The following is a 20,272-nucleotide window of genomic DNA, read 5'->3' as shown; positions in this document are numbered from 1 at the left end:
TTGTGTGGTAGAGTCAGGACAAGCACAACTGTGCGGATGGTTCCCATGTTACTCGATGTTACGGATGTTTTCGCTGACTTGCGGATGCATGTCATGGGGTGGGCGGTTTTATACAGTTGTGGGTATCTTGGTATAGAGCTACGGTTGCCATGCGTTTGCATTCCTTAGCATATTTTTGCAGCGAGCGGGGTGCATGCAAATGCAGCCTTTTGATCCAACCTGAATCAGGCCCACAGTTAATTGCTCACTTCTGGACGGTCTTCTATTTTTCCTTAAGCATCAGTCTTAGTTTATCTTCTGGATACCATCCCCAATCCAATGGACAGAAGGAGCATGTTAACCAGCCTCTGGAACAATATCTCTGGTGTTTTGTCTCCAAGTGCCATAACGACTGGGTGAGCCATTTTCCTATGACTGAAATTCCATTTAATTATTCTTGTCACTCTTCTTCCTCAGTCTCGCCTTTTTTCTGCATCACCAGACTGCACCATAGAGCAAACTACTAATGCCAGGAGTTTTCATCTCCATTTTCAGTCTCCAGACTTTTACTCTGTCTGGAACAAGGTGCAACAGTGCCTCCTCAAAGCTTCATTATGTTCTAAGACACTGACGGATAAGTGCCACAAATCATGTAAATTGAAGGTTGAGGATTTGGTCTTGTTATCTGCAAAGAACATCAGGCTCCATCAGCCTTCCCAGAAGTTTGGTCGTAGATATATTGGACCATTCTGAATTGTGGCTCAAGTCAATCCTGTGGCCTTCCGGCTTAAATTGCCCAACACGCTGAAAATTAATAATACCTTCCACTGTTCCTTACTTAAGCCGGTATTTTTATCCACTAGGTTTAGATGTAAGATCCTGGAAGACCTTCTCCCATGCTCATTCAAGGTCGACAAGAGTTTGTGGTGGAGAAGATTTTGAACTCCAAGTTTATGCGAAGACAGTTACACTTCCTGGTCCACTGGAAGGGGTATGGTCAAGAGGAGAATTCTTGAGTACCTGAGAAGTCTTTACATGGTCCTAAGCTAAAAAATATATTTTTCAAGGACTTCCCTAACAAGCCTGGTTTCTGGGGATTCTTTAACCCCTTGTCAATGGGAAGGGGGGAGGGTACAGTTACAAGTTACCATCCTGCCTTGTTACATTCCTGTGTCCCATTGTCTCTCCTCCTCCGGGTCACCAGTCACAGGCCCAGATCTCTGCTCCTGCCATACTAGGACAACACCTTCAGTTGCTAGGAGATTGGGACGCCGGACTGCGGCACTTGATATGGGGAATACTGGATGATGTTTCCCCCTCACCTGTGGGATTTCAATAATTACCTACCTTGATAATCCATTAGTTCTTCATCTTTTTTAAGCCTGCTGGTTCATCACCGGCTTGCCGGCTATAGCGTGTCTGACATGTTCTTCTGGTTCCTGACAATCGTGTTCCTGCCTGTCTGTGCATGTTTCTTCCTTGCTTTGTAGATTCTCAGCCTGTACTCTTATTCATCCATTTAGAAATCTGTTGTACCACAAGTTGCAGCACTCTCTGGGTCATTCTGTCCCTGTGGCTCTGCCGTTCATGCAGCCACACCACTCCATCTCACAGCCAGCATTCACATCAGCTTTCAAGCTGCACCTCGACCCTCAAGGTCACATCCCGGGTCCTCAAGGCCACACCTCACAGCCTGCATTCACATTGGCTCTCAAGCTGTACTTCAGCTGTCCTAGCTGCACCTCGACCCTCAAGGTCACATCCCAGCCCTCAAGGCTGCACCTCACAGCCTGCATTCACATCGACTCTCAAGACACACCTCGGCTGTCCTAGCCGCACTTTGACCCTCAACGTCACATCCCGACCCTAAAGGCCACACCTCACAACCTGCATTCACATTGGCTCTCAAGCCGCAGCTCGGCTATCCTAGCCACACCTCAATCCTCAAGGTCGCTCCCCTACCCTCAAGGCCACATCTCACGGCCTGCATTCTCATCAGCTCTCAAGCTGCACCTTAGCTGTCCAAGCCACACCTCATCCCTCAAGGTCACACCCTGGTCCTCAAGGACACACCTCACAACCTGCATACCCATCAGCTCTCAAGTCACACCTTGACTCTCAAAGCCTAACCGCGGCCTCAAACTGCACCTCGTCTCTCTTTATATCACACTCCAGCCCTCAAAGCCGTACCTTGGCGGCTCCCAAAGCTGCACTTCGGCTACCTTTTTCCCTACCTTGAAATACTCACATTTTATCCTTGTCAGTATCCATTAGTCGCATAACATCCTGTAGCCTTAGGATAACCATGTAAGCCTTTACTATCACGAGTATAAGACCAAGGGGCCAGCTAAGTACCGGTGAACATGTATTGTTCTAATGGAACAGCAGGTGGTTGCTATTGGCAAAAGACCTCATCTTTGTGGTTCTAGGGTTCTTACATGGTGATTCCTAAGAGTCCCTAACAGATAGTTGTTGTCACAGGAGTTTATGTACTAAGTAGCGGCTTGTAAAAGACATTGTATTCAATTATGTAACAACAAGGTTACTTGAGGTGAACCTTGTGGTTACATCATTGGATACAATGTTGCGGTTCCCACCATAGACTTCAATGGAGATTTCTAACCATTGAAGTCTATGGAAGAGACAGGCTGTCCGCACACAGCCAATCAGCGTGTAGCTCCGACAGACGCCCGCTGATTGGCTGGCGGCTCCTGCAATGACTGGCCACACATGGGCCCCAGTGATTCGTGCAGAGGAAAGGTATGTGTAAACACATACCTTTCCTCCTGTCCGGCATGGATTTGGATTTTGCATTTTTTTTTAACCCTATGGACGAAGAGGACATAAGCATCACATAGGAGAGGTGAGTATGGATTTTTTATTACAGGTACACCTATGGAATCCTACTGGACAAGGGGACATGATATTATCAGGAATACTAGGTGAGTATGTGTGATAGTAAGTGTGAGTGTGCATGTGTGTTTAAATAAAATTGTTCTTTCACGGTGTGTATTGTCTTTATTTAAATATTTATTTGGCTGCGGAACTACAGGTACCAGCAGGCCCTTAATGCCCTGCATACTAGTACTAGTGGTTCTCCAAATACCAGCACGTGGGGGAGGCTTGCTGGGATGTGTTGTACCACAGCTAAAGATAATATTAACAATTCTAGTTTACACAACACATTTACACTATCAACCCGGCACCGACCGGCAAAGGGTGCTGGGGATAGCCCCAGGCTATCAGCCCAGGCCTGGGGTGCCCTAGAAAGGTGAACCCTTTCATTGGGGGGTCCTCACCTCCCCAGGGATTCCCAGCCTGGGTTGACTAGCGGTCGGGGGTAATACTTTGGCCGGGGAAACCAGAGAAAGGTTTTCCCTGGCTGTGGCATTACCCCCCCCCCCCACTAGAAAGAGTCCAGTGCTGGTTATGGAAATTACAGGACCGACTCAGCAAGGCCCTGTGCTGGTACTTAATATACAGGGGCCCCCTATGCATTTTGGCCCCTGTATTTTTAGAACCCGGGGCTGGTTATGCTTCTGGGGGGATGGTGGACTTCCTTTTTTCACTCAGACAGAAGACTTCACAGATCTCACTGATCTGTGATGGCTTCTGTATAACTCGCACCTTTTAATGCTAGTTGCATTAAAAGGTGTTAGTTTACATAGGGAACAAATCACATAGATTTGCATAGCGTAGTAGCCTTGAGCTGAAACGTTTGCAGGTTATTACATTTGCGAGTCCAAGCACCAACTCGCACCTAAAAAAAAATTGAGAAGGCGCGAGTTGAAATTTTACTTTAATTTGTGACCTATTACATTTGGCCCATAATGTTTGTAAATGCACTCCTTTAAGATTATATCCAAATTGAGCTCTGTGTATATTTTTTTAGTGCAGAATCACAAAAGGTACTTCATAAAAAATGCCCAAAATATATAATGTCAAACAACATGAATCAGAAAACTGATGTGTGTAGTGTTTCATTCTGTAATGATTGATTCTGACTACAGCTTCCTTTTTGTCCCTTCTCCAGTGAGAATGATCTACCTACACTAGTTCACAGGAACTAACATGGGGTCTACAGTAGTTGGAGGGTTTTCTGAGAGTTCTGAAAAATGCAGGATTCATCCATCAATAGCAATGAGAAATATTGTGATCTGAGGAAATGCATCATTTCAATAAACATTAAATAAACAAACTGTAAAATAAACAAGCCCTTTTCCAACACAATTTTGATGTGTTTGGGCCTGATTCAGTAAGGTTCACAACTGTGTATGCATCGCAGTGCGTTCAGGACTGTGATCACAGTTACTATGCAGACCCATCGCAGAGTGATTGAGAGGAAGTACCGTTTGGGGTTGGTGACGAGGAGTGGAAAGCGAAACGCAGGCACGCCAGTGCATTTGAAGTTGAACACTGTTACAGGGGCGTTCATAAATTATCCACTGCGATGCCATACGCAGCTTGTGTACTCACAGTGTGCGACGAAGTTAGCAACTCCTGAGTTAGGTCAGAGCTTGTGCAAGTGTGCGTGAGGCTGCAATGGTACTCGATGTTACCAATGGTTTCACAGTCTTATAAGTGTACGAATTTGTGTAAGGTAAAGTCGGAGTCCTTATGTTGTGCTGTGATGGGATAGCGATCACAGTGGATTAGCATATCATCGCAGTGAGACTGCGTGCGTAATCGCTATTGCAATCGCTGTTGCGATCCATACTGAATCAGACCCTTTGAAAATAATTAGTAGTATATGCTTCTACCTATTAAGGCAGTGGTTCTTAACTGTAGTTGAAGAAACAAACAAGGGAGGAAAAACTCTGTATTGTGAGCACTCTTTGAAAATGTAAATTAATTAAAACATAACTTTTATTAGACAACCATACGAGTAAAATAGATTGTACCAGCAGCTACATGCAACATATTAATAATGATACGGATGAAACATAATACATATCACATATAAAATAGTTGAAAAAATATATAAAAAAACAAAATGTGAAAAAACAAAGTTGTAAATACTAGGGATGAGAGTACGGAGTCCTGGATACAGTCATCTCCTATAGCTCCACCCTATGTGTCAACATTGGATCACAAAAATAAAACAATGCTCATACATCTAGATACATAAAGAAATATACATAGACTTTATACCAAAAATGCAATAATGTTATATGTATAAAGTAAGTAGGTATAGACATAATGAAGCAACAGACACTTATCTATAGATTATCCCAGAAGAGGGGATAACAGCAGGTGATTACGCAGAATAAAATTGCTGTTAATATCTCTCCTGTATCTAGCCTGATCCGAAATCATCAGCACATAGACTGGAAGATGAATATTAATATTCCTAGTAGAGAAAGTGGTGGATCAGGTGTAAGGTATCAGTACTCCCTGGTTGAAAAGAAAATGTCTTTATCACAGTGTATGCCCTCAAAAAAATATTTTAGACAATACATTAAAGGCATAGTATTAATAAAATGAACTTAATACACATATAAAGCCTATATGGCATCATTAGAAAAAGTACCAGTTTGTACATATTATACCCTCATTGAGATGAAATACCAGGATGGTCAGGGTAAAGACACTGTTGCTCTTAATTCTGCTTCTCCCTACTTGGCCATTGGCCATCGATAAGGAGTGAGAGATCACTCGGGAACAGTTTGGCCTTTAGAAACAACAGTGTAACTGCAACGTTTCTCAATATTTTGCTTCTGCTGTTGGGGGTCTTACAAGAAGCATTGGCCCCCCAATGAGAGTTACTATGATTGAGATAGTCGTCAGTTAATAGAGAGGATGCAAAAAAATAAAGAAAAGTAATACACGACAATAACAGTTAAACCTGACACGCATTTCGCCGAATGGCTTGTTTATGGAGGAGACAGCTGCCATTCAGCAAAATGTGCATCAGCGACGGGTGTCTATGTCTGCACAGCACTAGACACTCCAGCTACCAGTTTGTACCTTCTATGTCATATCTTTATATGCATTTTGTATCACATCTGTCTGGCTAATATCATTTAACATTGTGCCTGTTATATGGGCCTTACTAACTATAATAGTATCTTTGCGTGTGAGCACTTTTTGCTGGCTATATTTACACCATGCCCACAGGTGTATGAATTATAAGCTCAGGCATCACACTGCTTTGGACTTGATACCTATCCATATAACTACATATCTATATACAATTTATGGTATTTATAGATGTATATTTGTAGAGATATTATATAGGCTTAACAATATATGTTCATAGTTAGATCTGCCTTGCTGTTTTGTAAACTCCTGTGTTTTACACGCATGAACAACTAAAGATAGCCATTCAATAGTATTGTCTCAGGCTATCCTAATATCACATATGTTTTTACACAGACTGCATATATAGATAGCTGAATGTTCAAGGAACCCAGCATTATGACATTCTAGAATTGGTGTTTATTATACAATTTATAAACAATTAAGAGGACACATATTCACCATCTTTTAAATAGACAGTTCAATGTTCAGGGAGTTCAACTTACTGGTCTATTAGAACTGATGTTTGCTGTACAATTCATATGTCATAAAAATTAATCAAGAGGACATATGTATATTATGTTATAATTTATGTTGGAATTAATTGTTCAGCACTTGTATCAATTCTTTGATGTGTGCCGCTATACAGTTTTAACTGTTATTGACGTGTATTACTTTTCTTTTTTTTTTGCATCCTCTCTATTAACTGACGACTATCTCAATCAGAGCACCTCTCTCATTGTGGGTCCAATGCTTCTTGTAAGACCCCCAACAGCAGAAGCGAAATATTGAGAAACGTTGCGGTTACACTATTGTTTTTAAGGGCCAAACTGTTCTCGAGTGATCTCTCACTCCTTACCAATGGCCAATGGCCAAGTAGGGAGAAACAGAATTAAGAGCAACAGTGTCTTAACCCTGACCATCCTTGTATTTCATCTCAATGAGGGTATAATATGTACAAACTGGTACTTTTTCTAAATATGCCATATAGGCTATATATGTGTATTACATTCATTTTATTAATACTTTGCCTTTAATGCATTGTCTAAGATATTTTTTGAGGGCATACACTGTGATAAAGACATTTTCTTTTCAACCAGGGAGTACTGATACCTTACACCTGATCCACCACTTTCTCTACTAGGAATATTAATATTCATCTTCCAGTCTATGTGCTGATGATTTCGGATCAGGCTAGATACAGGAGGGATATTAACAGCAATTTTATTCTGCGTAATCACCTGCTGTTATGTCATCTTCTGGTATAATCTATAGATAAGTGTGCGTTGCTTCATTATGTCTATACCTACTTACTTTATATATATAACATTATTGCATTTTTTGGTATAAAGTCTATGTATATTTCTTTATGTATCTAGATGTATGAGCATTGTTTTATTTTTGTGATCCAATGTTGACACATAGGGTGGAGCTATAGGAGATGACTGTATCCAGGACTCAGTACTCTCATCCCTAGTATTTACAACTTTGTTTTTTCACATTTTGTTTTTTTATATATTTTTTCAACTATTTTATATGTGATATTTATTATGTTTCATCCGTATCATTATTGATATGTTGCATGTAGCTGCTGGTACAATCTATTTTACTCATATGGTTCTCTAATAAAAGTTGTTTTAATTAAGTTACATTTTCAAAGAGTGCTCACAATACAGAGTTTTTCCTCCCTTATTTGTTTCTTCTACTTTATTTAACTCTAGTGAGCACCACCACCACCTTAGTGCATTTTTCTTCTGGCCACAGACACTCATTGACAGGAATAGTGGTTACCAATATCTCATAATAGATTTTTATTAGTCAGTGTGATGACACCCCGCTTCCCCTTTCCCCCGATAGCTTAACTGTAGTCCTTATGGAAACCAAACAAGTCATGTTTTGTATGTAATACATTTGTAAAATAGTTCCAATCACAAAGTTCCTGGTGCTCCTCTTTCAGACCCCTATTCTTATCTTCCAAAATACCCAAGGCAAATGCTTAACAAATCCATCCCACAAGTTGCTTCTACCAGTTGAAAACAAATTTAGAACCCTTTTTATATAGATGTCATATGTCATTTTTGGCCAATGCATACCTCCCAACCTCCTTAGTTTTGGCGGGCAGTCCTGCTTTTCTGACACTGTCCTGCCGTCCCACCTGCAGGCAGCAGTGTCCCAAGGCGTGTAGGAGGGAGGTTGGGATGCCCCTTCTCACACGCTGCTCTACTTAGAGGAGCTGCTGTGAATAGATCCCTTGAGCATGCTTGTGGCGTCTATTCTGGTGAAGAGAGGTACTAGGGGCATGCACAGAGACTCCCGGAACGTTGGGCATGCCTGCCGTTTGATGAAAATGGGGGGTGTGGCTTGTGGGGGACAGCATGTCCTGCTATACCATGCCCCCTGTCATGAAGACACTCCCCTTTTAAGGATACACGCCAGGGTCCCTACTACCATTTCCAAGCAGTTGAGTGGTATACCAATGGGCTGTGTTTTCAGTGGGTAGGGTACTGTTGATATTCTGGATGTCTACATTTTGTACCATACCAAACTGCACTTTAGTGCATTTCTAACAGGATACTTCTGACCTAGTGACACTACAGATGTGTCCTTAAACACCTAGCGACTTTATGCCATGTGGTGCAAGGCGCTTGTCCCAACTTAGACGCTCTGACACTGTACCAATGCCTTCTGTAGCTTTGTATATTGTATCACAGTTTAGTTTCATAGGGCCTGAGTCAGAGTAGTACTGCTCCGATTGTGAGAGACCTGTGCATGCGCAGGATCAGTAGTGTGCACATGCAGATCTCCCTCTGCGAGATCACTCACATTTCCCCCAAGCCATGATTGACATGCTGCGGCATTTGGGGGGCAGAAAGGGGTAGAGACTGAAACAGTTCTAGAAAATGGGGGCGTGTCACCCCTATTTTATAGGAGTGGCCAGGAAAGGGTTGCAGACTTCCTGGACTCGGCTACACAGCTGCAAGGATGGTCTTACAGTGTTACAAGTCCAGTCCAGCACTTGTCTCCTGCCAGTATTCCACCTGCTCCTGACCATGCTTCTAGGTTGCCGGTTGCTAGGAGACCCAGACGTCAGAGGATTTCACATGGTTCCTCCTAGTGTTGCCTGATTGGCAGCTGATGCTATTTGAACTTCCTGGACTGTCGCCGCCCTGTCGGCTATAGAGTTTTCATGTGGAACTTTTGGTTATGCAAGCTGCTCTCTGTGCATTCAGACTTCCAGCTATATTTTCTACATGCTGCGTGTATTCTGCTCACCGGCTTTTAAGTGACCCAAGTACCCTGGGTCCAAGCAACGCTGTCTCCAGGGCCCTCCAGGCCATACAGCTATCCTGCTTCTATACCACGTTTCAAGTAACGCTGTCTGCAGGCCCCTCCAGGCCATACAGCTCTCCTGCTTCTATACCACGGTTCAAGCATCGCTGTCTACAGAGCCTCCCGGCCATACAGCTATCCTGCTTCTATACCACGGTTCAAGCATCGCTGTCTGCTGAGCTCTCCAGGCCATACAGCTATCCTGCTTCAACACCACGTTTCAAGCACCATTGTCTACTAGGCCCTCCTGGCCATACAGCAATCCTGCTTCTACACCAGGTTTCAAGCATCGCTGTCTGCTAGGCCCTCCAGGTCATACTGCAATCCTGCTTCTATACCAGGTTTCAAGCATCGCTGTCTGCTAGGCCGTCCAGGCCATCCAGCAATCCTGCTTCTTCACCACGTTTCAAGCATTGCTGTCTACTAGGCCTCCTGGTCATTTAACAACTTTAGTTTGGACTGTAAACCTAGAGTATATTCTATTGACTGTCCTATGGTTTCAGCTCCTTATTGCACCATTGGCATGTTGTGTTTTCACTGGTTCATCATATCATTTATTTAGTAAACTGCCATGATTTAACTATACTTCTTGTGTTTGTTCCTCGATGTGCCACGTATCTCCAACACCTCCATCTCAGTCCTAGCATTTGCTAGAGGGTCGTAACATTCAGAAGATCTAATACTGCATCCTGGGATGCAGCACTCATATCTGCGATGCAGTCATGAGTCATCTATTTACACCACACATCTCCTGCTGCCGTAGCATGACAGTAATACGTTATTACATAGTTGCTTCCCTGCGGCTGTGCAATACCGTTGAATCAGGTCCATAGTTAATAATGTAGAATATTATATTGTTTGATTTATAGTTGTATAATTCTGATGTTTAAATATCAAGTCTATGTTTTGGAAAGCATAGTGCAGTTTTAGCTTTTGTTTTGTGTTTTTTCTTGTGTTAAAAATATTGCACTTCCAGTACATTAAATAGACATTTTCAGACCTCTAGTGGGTAGGGCATCTGAAATGGCCACTTAACTGTGCTCTATGTCTGGCAAATGCAATTTAGCTGATTGTGCTCTCCCAACCATTTTTTGCCAGAACGTAGCTGAATTACTGTTCCTGGAGTCTGGCCAAACTGTGTGGCCTTTTTAGTGTGAAAGCTAACCAATGCCATATTGCTGCTCTGGATGCCTTGCATATCTCTCCCCCTTTCCATATCTTCCCTTACCTGACCCTCCAGGGTGGCAAGTGTTTTCGTAAGTGTGGGTAGGTGTGGCTGGGGAATCCCTGTGGCTGGCATCGTGTGCCTCCATCCTTCGTCATTGGTGCCTGGATGATCATCTCCAGAAGTGCTGCTGTTCTCCCTTGTGGATCTTTGCTACAGCAGACATCTTCCCCAGCTTGTGCCTCTGATCTCCTTTGGCTGAGTTCCTCATGTGCAGTGACTGCCTTGGATGGTTCCTTCCTCCTGGTAGTAGTGTCTGGCTGCTGCTGATACCTGTGGAGGCCAGTGCTATTGATCGGGACTGCCTCTCAACCACAGCTCCCTCAGCCCTGGTGGTCAGCTGCCCTTCTCTTATCAAAGTGCTGCACCTCCTCGGTGGTGATAGGCGGGCAGCTTTACGGTGTGAAGACTGCTGTTCCCCCATTGTCAGGACTCTGTCAGCCTGCAGCCACCCTGGGACTCCTAATCTATAATCCCTGCATACTACCAGTGGGAATTTCATCTCTGCCTGTGTGACTGTCTGAGAAGAAGTGCCTGGTGGGGAAAGAATAACCACTGCTGCTGTGCCTTCCTTACTCCTTGAAGTCAATACCTGTTGGCTGCACCTATTTTGTGGATTGGCATCCTTCAGGCTTACCTGTATCTCCCAGTGTCTGTGGCAGATTGGTGTTTCTTCTGGCTTCCAAGTCTCTGGTGTTCCTGCTTTGCTGGTTGCTACAGGCTCATTGATGATCTCTTCCTGGGTACTTCTGACACAAGTCTGACCTCCTCCATTGTTTACCTCAGGATTGTATGCACTGCCTTTGTCTCTCTCCCTGTCTGTCTTATTTTCTCCCCTCTGTTACACATTCCTTTATCCTTGTGTTTCTCTGTCTGCCCCACGATTTGCCCAATTTCAACGAATTGTGACGACAAATCATGTAAAATATGGCCACTCATGATCACGATGCCGATGCGCGTATACGCTCATCGTAGATCGCATCTTCAGATCTGCTGTGCTGTAGGGCAGATTTGCCAATCTGCAACACGATGCGGTGCTGATCGTGAGTACATTTTACTCTTGATCTATCACAGGATTTGTCGCATATTTTGACTGACAGGACCCTGTACAAGCCCAATCGCCATCTTGTGCAGCATCGTGATTTGAAGGAGAAGGACACAATTTCCTGCACACCTGAAGTCTGGACTCTTGCTTTGGTGAGTATATTGCTTGCTACTGTATTGATGCAACCCCAATACCCACCAATGTCCGCCACTTACCTGCCCACCAATGTCAGCCACCCACCTACCCACCAATGTCAGCCACTCACCTATAAATGCATGACCCAGCCACCGCCCACCTATATGAGGTGGGCAGTGGCTAGGTCATGCATTATACTCCCATGCCCACCAATGTGCACCACCCACCTACCCACCAATGTCAGCCACACATCTATAAATGCATGACCCAGTGCCTATATAAGGCAGGCGGTGGCTGGGTCATGCATTATACTCCCATGCCCACCAATGTGTGCCACCCTCCTACCCACCCACATCATGACCCACCTAATAAATACCTAGAAAATATGAAACCACCACAAACGTATTAAAACACCAAAAACAAATATATTACAACAACATAAACATATATATCACAACACCATAAACAAATATATTACAGCAACATAAACAATTATATTACAACAACATAAACATTTATATTACAGCAACATAAACTAATATATTACAACACCATAAACAAACATATTATAATCCTGTGCGAAAAAAAACATTTTATAAAATACCATAACAAACATATTAAAATCTTGTAAGAAAAAAACAAATTAAAATACCATAACAAACATATCACAATCCTGTAAGAAAAAAAACATATTATAAAATACCATAACAAACATTAAAATCCTGTAAGAAAAAAACACATTAAAATACCATAACAAACATATTAAAATCCTGTAAGAAAAAAAAACATTAAAAAACATAACATGAATAAACACTTAAAAATTTACTAAAAATTAAAAAATCAACATTAAATATCACAAAATTATTTACAATTATTGTTAAAACTTTATATGTCCATATTTTTCTCCTTCCTAGGAATGTCTATGGATAGCGAGCGAGAATTTGTCACAGGATTCATTGAGATCCTGCAGTCCAAAGAATGTCTATGGCTGATAAGCTGTAGACAATACCATAATAAGTCCAAAAAATTGGCAGCATTGGAGGTGTTGTTGGTGTACACCAAAAAGTTTGTTTCGGATGCTACCCTGAAAAGTCCATCAGAAAATCCAGAACTTACGGTGTACATCAAGGAGAAGAAGCGCTCCGGAGTGGGCACCGATGACCTCTCATCCAACGCTGTGGTACTATAACATGATCAGCTTCATCAGCGATCAGGAGCCACAATGCCAGTCTGTTGTCCTGATGGCCAAGCGAGAGGGAAAAGAGGTGGCAGAAGTGAGTGGAACGTCTGAGTAAGTTTTGGTGAGTAGAGAGACAGTTCATACCCCAAAACCTTTTTTTTTTTTTTTTTTAAAACAAAATATTTTACATCAATCCCAAATGTCCACTTTAGACAGTTACCTCATAGACAGTCCTCCTGCCATGGCACCGCACCTGGTCCATTGAAGTAGGCCATATACTCCTCCCTCACTTCATAGGCACATGCTGTCGATGTTGTTTGAATTGGTGGTGCAGACACTGGTGTAAACTGGGCAATCTCCTCTGGATGTCCTGCATCTTCTGGTCTAGCTGTGACTGGCCCTCGTTGTGTAGTTTTCCTTCACAAAAAGTTATGCAGCACACAGCATGCCATCACGACCCAGTCTATCTTGTCCACACATAGGTTTATGGTAGTGTGGAAAATGCGTAACTGGTTACTTAGTATTCCAAATGCATTTTTCACAATGCGCCGTGCCCGGGATAGATGATAGTTGTAGATCCTCTTCTCTCTGGTTAGGCCCCTCTGTGTAAATAGCTTCATCACATGTTCATATAAAGCAAAAGCCTCGTCTGCAACAAAAACATAATTTAGGCCGTGCTTTGTCTCATCCAGTGATGGCAAGTTGAGAGTTTTGTTGGTGAGTCTCTGGTAGAATGCCATCTGTTTGAAGGACCCACCATCCAAAGCACGGCCATTCTTGCCAACATCCACAAGCAAAAATTTGTAGTTGGCATTCACCACTGCCATGAGAACAATGCTCAAACTCTTCAGCGATGCTCTTCCACTCATCCACGGTGTTTGAAAACTAGAAACATAGTAAAAAATGGGTTAAAACATGACTATAATATTTTATCTCCATTTTTTTCCTATATAGACTCCCACCCAAGAGCCTGATATGTCCTTAACTCCGGACATCAGTTTAATCAGGGACAGCGAAGTGGATTCTTCATCCCCATGCCCACCGACCATTCAACCCCCCCATCATCTTCTGCACCTTCCCAAAGGAAAAAGAAAAGGCAGGGTAAATTGCAGCAGCAGCAATACACGGAACAGGATGACATATTCCTGCAACAAGCAGAGCGAATCCTGCAAAAACAGCCAGACTACATAGATGACTTCACGACACATATAAATGGCACTATGTGTAAAATGAATGACCAAACAAAGAAGGATTTCCAGAGGATAGTGTATGAGTTCTTAATAAGGTCTCTAAATTCAAATTTGAATGGGTCAACATACATAGCAGACCAACTTCTGTACTCACCTGCCCCAACGCCTCTGTGAGGCCCCCCACCCAGCACAGTTGGAGGTTACTTCCCCACCCAGTAACCCATCCACAAGCCAGGCTATTTATACTGCTCTGCTGGAGGCAGAGGATGATTTGCCGCATTATTCAAAAATGTAATGTCTTTTTTTTGTATTATTGTTGCCTGTACTATCACCAAATGTTATCACTACCAATAGGTACTGTATGCTATATGATGGTGATGATGCTGATTGGACAAGGTCACTACACATATGGTGCAAGTACAGATTGATGGAAGCTGGGGCCACAATCTATACTTGTGCCATGTGTGTATTGGCCTGTTCAATCTGGCATCTGACCCATAATATATCATACAGCAGCCACTATTGGAACTCATAAAATTCGTGGATAATGCTGTTTTCTACATTTTATATGCATAATTTAAAATGTATATATAAAAAAAACACAAAAAAAATTATTTACTATTGTGCAGTGTTGTTGGCACAGTGTTGTTAATGCAGCCTTATTGGCTGACACACAGATATATAAAGAGTTAATAAAAACATTTTTCTTTCACAAGAAACAAATGTGTAGTGTATTTTTATTTTCTTACCTTGCAATACTGGTAGCACTTTAACAATAGCCTTGCAGGTGTCTGGGATGATGACGCCCAAGGACTGAGGGGAGAAGAGAGTCCCAAACTTCAGGTCTTCCAGTGACCTTCCTGTAGCCAGGTACCTCTGGGTAGCCACCAGCCTCACTTCAGCAGGGATTGCCCTCCGCAGCCTTGTGTCCTGCCTCCAGATGTGGAGGGTCACCATACTCAGCAACTCCTGGAAGGTGGCGTCATCCATGCGCAGGTAGTTGTGGTAGTCGTCCGAGTTGTTCTCCTTAATCTCCATCAGCAGGGACATGTGAGAGCAAGTATCCCTTTGCAGCAGCCACTCCTTGGTCCAGGATGTTCTCCTCCTCCTTCGCTGGGACCTCTCCTGAATCACCTTGATCCCAGCATGCGCGACCAACACTCTATACCGATAGGGATCCTTCACCACAGAGTTCAGGAAGAGGATAGAATGCAGGTAACACACACTTGCAGGTAGAACACACTTTGTAAAAGGCAAGCCAAATACAAATCAGAGCACAGTAGCAATGTACAGGGTTCAGCAGGTATACACCTAGCCTCACTAGTAGCAGAGCATAATGTGCACAGATTTAAAATGGTGCCTGCTTTTAATACCTCCTAGCTAGCCCCGCCCATTATTTAATTCCAAATCAATCGTGAGGATCCTTGTGTGTTTTTTGTTAAACTCACGATCCCGCCACCCATACCCCCACTGTAAAAAAAATGGTAAAATAACAACATGCCACACATACCATTGAAAGTAGGGATGTGTGCCAACCCCCGTGTTTTGATTTCGGTTTTGGATCTGGATCTCCCCTGGTTTTCGATCTGGATTGTGTCACGGCCAGGGTATTTAAGCATGGTGCTAGGCGGGTGTTACCTGTGAGGTTGTTGTGGCGTGGGCTGTCTGGTGGCGGAGCTGGTGTCTGGTGGGGGGATTTGGCTGTGCGCGTTGTTGTGTGGGCCTGTTGTCACTCTGCGCTGGTAAGGCCTGGCGGCGCCTCCGTTCCATTTGGCATGGGTGCCGTCATTTTGCCTTCTGGCCATGTGATGCGGCTGGCCAATCCTGGTGAGTCACATGTTCCCTCTGGCCAGTAACAGCACAGCATGGGGTATTTAGGAAGGTTCAGTGCCATCCTTCTTTGCCAGTGCAACGTGTATCTCAGCCTAGCTGAGAGGGAGTTCTCTGTGCTTATCCTGTTCCTGTGAAATTTGCTTCAAATTTTAGCATCAGAGCTCAAATGGAATGAGGAAGCCCTCACCTCGGCCTTCTGGCATGGGTTGTCAGACCGACTAAAGGATGATCTAGTCACTCGAGAGCTTCCTACTAATCTGAACGACATGATTTCGTTGTGTATCAAAGTTGACCTATGCTTCAGGGAACGTCATGCTGAAAAACACAGAACTGACCGGCAAAGGTCATTTGCCCCCTCCATTTCTACCCATCCCATTCCTTCTCCTACTGAAGAGGAGCCTATGCAGGTGAATCATACACACCTCTCCAAAGAAGAACATCAGAGAAGAATGCAAAAGAACCTCTGTCTGTACTACAGAGAGTCAGCTCACCTGCTGATCTCCTGCCCCTGTAAACTGGGAAATGCCAAATCCTAACTGACCCTGGGGACATCAAGTTAGGAGTTATAAGCCCGTCTCCAAAAATTTAAGATTTCACGATTACCCTAGCTTTGGATCTTAAACCCAAACCTGTCTTTGCTACTGCTGTACTTGACTCGGGAGCAGCCGGAAATTTCATAGCGTCTAGTTTCATAGATAAATTTCAGATTCCTTGTTTGTCTCTCAACCATGCCATCTCTCTGACCTCTATAGACGGACATCCTTAAAATTCCTGGTGATATCAGAGGCCTCTCAAGAAATTGTTCTTGGTCTACCCTGGTTGCGTCAACATAATCCCAGAATAGATTGGAGTTCTATGCAGATTCTGTCATGGGGTATGGACTGTCAGAAATCCTGTCTCCCAAAAATTCGACCTGTAAGAAAGACAGTTCCATTAGTTTCTTCTGCCATTCCCAAGGAATATCAGATGTTCACCGATGTGTTCTCTGAGCAGCAAGCAAATATCTTACCTCCTCATAGGGAATGGGACTTTCCAATTGATTTGATACCTGATAAGATACCACCTTGTGGTTGTACATATCCGCTGTCATTGCCTGAGACTCAAGCCATGATCTAGTACATCCGGGACAACCTGGCAAAGGGGTTCATTCGTCCCTCTACTTCACCTGCCGGAGCTGGGTTTTTCTTCGTTGGCAAGAAGGACGGTGGTTTAAGACCATGTATCAATTATCGAGGCCTTAATGACATTACTGTAAAGAATCAATACCCTCTTCCCCTAATTACTGAGTTGTTTGATAGGGTCAAGGGCTCTGTCATTTTTTCTAATTTAGATCTGAGAAGGGCTTACAATCTCATTCGTATTTGAGCTGGCGATGAATGGAAGACTGCTTTTAATACCAGAGATGGACATTTCGAATATTTAGTAATGCCTTTTGGATTGTGCAATGCCCCTGCTGTCTTTCAGAGTTTTGTTAATGAGATTTTCTGGGACCTGTTATATGTTTCAGTTGTTGTCTATCTGGACAATATACTGATTTTTTGATCCTCTGCAGCTAGACATCATGAACATGTTAAAGAAGTTTTGACCCATTTGAGAGAGAACCACCTTTAGTGCAAACTGGAGAAGTGTGTCTTTGGAGTGCCCAGTGTATCTTTTCTCAGCTATGTAATTTCTGGCTCCAGTTTGGAAATGGACCACAAGAAGGTACAAGCAATTCTGGATTGGACCTGACCTCAGACACTGAAGGCCATCCGGAGATTGTTGGGCTTCGCCAATTATTATAGATGCTTCATTAAGGGATTTTCTACATTGCTGGCCCCCATTACAACTTTGACCCGCAAAGGTGCTAATCCTGCCCAATGGTCACCTGAGGCAGAGTCTGCTTTTCATCTTCTAAAACAGGCCTTTATCTCAGCACCTGTTCTTCGACAACCAGATCTGGACAGGCCTTTTTTGTTGGAAGTAAATGCATCATCTGAAGCTGTGGGAGCAGTCCTGTCTCAACTTTATGAGGAAAATCGAGTCCATCCTTGTGGGTTCTTTTCTAAAAAATTCTCACCTGCCGAAAGGAACTATGCCATAGGTGAACAAGAACTACTAGCTGTAAAGTTGGCATTGAAGGAATGGAGATATTTGCTAGAAGGCATTAAGTTTCCATTTACTGTATTTATGGACCATAGAAATCTCCTATTTCTTAAAAACCTTCAATGTGTGAGTCCTCGTTTAGCCCGCTGGGGAATATTCTTTGCCAGGTTTCAGTTCACCCTGACCTTCTGGTCTGGAGCACTTAATCAGAAGGATGATGCCCTATCGAGATCTCTTCTCTGTGATGATCAATCTGAAAATCAAAGCAATACCCCTTATCTTGGAATCAAGAGTTTTTGCCGCATTACAGGTTCTGCCTCCTACAGGAAAATCATTTGTGGCCCCGGAATTAAGGAAGCGGCTTCTCACTTGGGCACATTCCTTCCTCTCGTTTCGCAGGGCACTCAGGCACTCGGAAGACTTTGGAGTTCCTGAAAAGACACTATGGTGGTCTTCTATGAAGGAAGATATAATGGATTTTATCTCTTCCTGCTCCTCCTGTGCCCAGCATAAATCATCATGAAAAGCTCCAGCTGGGGAATTGCTTCCACTACCCACTCCATCACGTCCATGGACACATCTCTCCATGGATTTCGTCACAGACCTGCCAGTCTCTCAAGGCTTCAATACTGTCTGGGTTGTAATAGACCGATTCTCTAAGATGGTCCACTATATACCTTTGAAGAAGTTACCTTCTGCTCCTGACCTGGCACAGTTGTTCGTCCAACACATATTTCGTCTACATGGCCTTCCTGCTGAAATTGTCTCTGACCGTGGTGTGCAGTTTACTGCAAAATTCTGGAGGGCTTTGTGTTCTGTTCTTCAAGTGAAGTTAAACTTTACCACGGCCTACCATCCGCAATGCAACGGCTCCACCGAGAGAGTTAATCAAGATCTAGAGACTTTCTTAAGAATTTTTATGACATCTTCCCAGGACAATTGGGCTGCCTTGCTGCCGTGGGCTGAGTTTGCACATAATGCTTCCTACCACTCGTCAACTAACCAAACGCTATTTCAGGTTGTTTATGGCCTTCATCCTCGTGTTCCCGAATTCCGAAGCCTGCCTGTTTTTAATGTTCCGGCCATGGAGGACACGGTGCAGAATTTTGTTGCCATCTGGACTCAAGTACGGTCTGATTTGCTGAAGGCATCCTCTCGCTATAAGACCCAGGCCAACAGGAAGCATAGAATAGTTCCACACATGCAAGTTAGAAGCCAGGTCTGGTTGTCCACTCGGAACCTTCGTCTGAGAGTTCCTTCAATGAAAATTGCACAACACTTCATTGGCCCCTTCACCATAACAGAAGTCATTAATCCAGTGGCCTATCGTCTACAGTTACCCCCATACCTAAAAATCCCAAATTCCTTCCATGTTTCCTTATTAAAGCCCCTAGTTCTGAATAGGTTCCACAGTGCTCTACCTGCTTCTCCTTGAGTACTGACAGAGAGAGGAGTTGAGTTTGAGGTCACCCAGGTCTTGGACTCTCATCTATGCAGAGGTTGTCTATAGTATTTGCTGGACTGGAAAGGTTACGGTCCAGAGGAATGTTGCTGGACCGATGCTCGTGATGTCCTCGCTCCCACGCTCATCAGGAGATTTAATTCTGCCCATCCAGAGAAGCCTGCTGAGTGTCCTGAGGCCACCCCAAAAGGGGGGGTACTGTCACGGCCTGGGTATTTCAGCATGGCACTAGGCAGGTGTTACCTGTGAGGTCATTGTGGCGCGGGCTGTCTGGTGGTGGAGCTGGTGTCTGGTGGGGGGCTTTGGCTGTGTGCGCTGTTGTGCGGGCCTGTTGTCACTCTGCACTGGTAAGGCCTGGCGGCATCTCTGTTCCATTTGGCATGGGCACCGCCATTTTGCCTTCTGGCCATGTGATGCGGCTGGCCAATCCTGGTGGGTCACATGTTCCCTCTGGCCAGTAACAGCACAGCATGGGGTATTTAGGAAGGTTCAGTGCCTTCCTTCTTTGCCAGTGCAACGTGTATCTCAGCCAAGCTGAGAGGGATTTCTCTGCTTATCCTGTTCCTGTGAAATTCGCTGTCTGCCAGTCTGCCTGTCAGCTCCTAGCTTCCGCTGGACTACCCAGCTTCCTCCATCACCCTTGCCCATACCTGAGTGCCTGAGCCTGCTGACATCCTGCTCATTTGCCTTAGTTCACTACCTGCATACCTGGCTTATTATTTCCTGCATCACTACCTGTATACCTGGTTGATTATTCCAGTCTCACTACCTGCACACCTGGACAGTTCTA

This window comes from Taudactylus pleione, unplaced genomic scaffold (assembly GCF_031769625.1).
Source record: "Taudactylus pleione unplaced genomic scaffold, aTauple2 ptg000352l, whole genome shotgun sequence".
In the NCBI taxonomy this organism is placed as follows: domain Eukaryota; kingdom Metazoa; phylum Chordata; class Amphibia; order Anura; family Myobatrachidae; genus Taudactylus; species Taudactylus pleione.
This window is presented reverse-complemented; position numbering follows the sequence as displayed.